The sequence below is a fragment of the Elephantulus edwardii genome, unplaced genomic scaffold (genome assembly GCF_000299155.1).
Source record: "Elephantulus edwardii isolate Elephantulus edwardi_28Jun2011 unplaced genomic scaffold, EleEdw1.0 scaffold00383, whole genome shotgun sequence".
NCBI classification, from domain to species: Eukaryota; Metazoa; Chordata; class Mammalia; order Macroscelidea; family Macroscelididae; genus Elephantulus; species Elephantulus edwardii.
Window position 1 is genome coordinate 768,494 of NW_006400133.1, and position 2,143 is coordinate 770,636.

Here is a 2,143-nt window from a genome sequence, read left to right on the forward strand (position 1 = left end):
GGTATCTTCAATACTCTTCTCCAAAACCACATTTCAAAGGCATCAATTCTCCTTCTATCATCCCAGTCATTGTTCAACTCTCTGATGCATAGCAAGTGATTGCAAAGGCCATGGTCTGTATCAGATGCACTTTAGTCTCTGGACTGACATCATTGTTCTTCTTGAGAGGTCGTTGACAGCAAACTTTACCAATGTACTGTGTCTTTTAATTTCTGGCTGCTGGTGCCAAGAGTGTTGACTGTGAAGCCAAGCAAACTAAAGCTGTGAATAATCTCAATCTCTTCACCATCCATCTTGTTGTTGCCAATCAGTCCAGTGGTGTGAATCTTTGTTTTCTTGATATTGAGCTTCAATTCATATTGAAGGTTGCAGTCCTTGACCCTCTGCAGCAAGTGCTTCAGGTTCTCATCAGTTTCAGCAAGCAGGGTTGTTTCATCTGCATAATATAGATTGTTGATGAGTCTTCCTCCAATCCTGATACCACACTTCTCCTTGTAGAGCTCAGTCTTCCGGAAAACCTGTTCAGTATATAGATGGAAAAGCTATGGAGATAGGAAACATCCCTAGCATACACACTTCCCAATTCTGAACCATGCAGTGCAAAAAGACAAAGTAAACTATTATAATGAAATGTGTGAAGAGCTAGAGTCAGAAAATCAAAGGAGCCAAATTCGCTCAGCATTTCTTAAGCTCAAGAAACTGACGAACTAATTCAAGCCTTGAGTTGTAATACTTAAGGATACTCTGAGTAGAATAAGAAATGATCCAGGAATTATTAAAAGAAAATGGAGGCTTTACAGATGCTGTCGCTTCAGCAGTATAGTTGTTTGCTAGGCTAGCCCCGGCCATGGTCAAGCCCATCGATTACTTCGACATCACCACTGTTGGTGAACTTTTAGGCCACATTTCCTTTGAGCTGTCTGCAGATAAAGCCCCAAAGATAGCAGAAAACTTCCTTTCTCTGAGTACTGGGGAGAAAGGATTTGGTTACAAGGGTTCCTGCTTTCACAGAATCATTCCTGAGTTTATGTGCCAGGGTGGAGACTCCACACACCGTAATAGTCCTGGTGGCAAGTCCATCTATGGGGAGATGTTTGATGATGAGAACTTCATCCTGAAGCACACAGGTCCTAGCATACTGTCTATGGCAAATGCTGGACCAATACAAATGGTTCCCAATTCTTTATCTGTACTGCTAAGACTGAATGGTTGGAGGGCAAGAATGTAGTCTTCCACAAGGTGAAAGAAGGCATGAACATTGTGGAAGCCATGGAGTGCTTCAGGTCCAGGAAAGGCAAGATCAGCAAGAAGATGACCATTGCTGACTGTGGACAACTCTAATTATGATCTGTATTTCACGTTTTCTCTTAATCACCACATCATTCCTTCTACTGCTCCAGAAATCACCCCGTGACCCCCCCTCCAGAGTGCTTGCAGTACCTTTTAATCTTGGTTCTCTTGCTACAGTTCTTTGGGTTCCATGTTTTCTTTATTTCTCTCCAAGGTTAGCAGGATTGCAGACTTACATTGATGACTGAAATAAAAACTAGACAACACTATTGTCTGTTCTTATTTGGATTAAAATGTTGGTACAGGTCTTTGAGCATAACATCAGTAACTGCTTGAATATTAAAGTACTTAATATGCTTACTAAATTCCATAGTACTTCCCACCCTTTCTGACTTAGTATGTTAGTATGATAGCAAGAAGACTTAATGTCACTGTATATATCCCTATACTGTATTTTGAGTATAATACTGATAAAGGCTGTAACTTTGAGAATGTAAAAAAAAAAAAAAAATTCAAGCCTCAAGTTGCAATACTTAGAATATCAAATTATTCAGGAAAAAAAAAAAGAAAAAGGAAAGAGTATACAGAGTCACTGTACCGAAAGGAACTGGCAGACACAAGAGAATTTCATGAAACAGCTTATGAGCAAGAGCCTGTGATGATGAAGGGGGAAGTTCAAGCTGCTCTGAATGAATTGGCAAAAACAAGGCCCCAGGAACTGACAGTATACCAATTGATATATTTCAACAAACAGATACTGACCTAGATGTGCTCACCAAGTTTTGCCAAAATGTCTGGAGGACATCACCTATCTGGCTGACTGGAAGAGATCTATATTTGTTCCTATTCCAAA

The 2,143-nt window shown here is 40.2% G+C and overlaps 1 pseudogene; it reads left to right on the forward strand.

Moving 5' to 3' along the window:
- The first annotated feature begins 847 nt into the window (after positions 1 to 847).
- On the forward strand, positions 848 to 1,341 carry LOC102845835 (annotated as a pseudogene).
- The last annotated feature ends 802 nt before the right edge of the window (positions 1,342 to 2,143 follow it).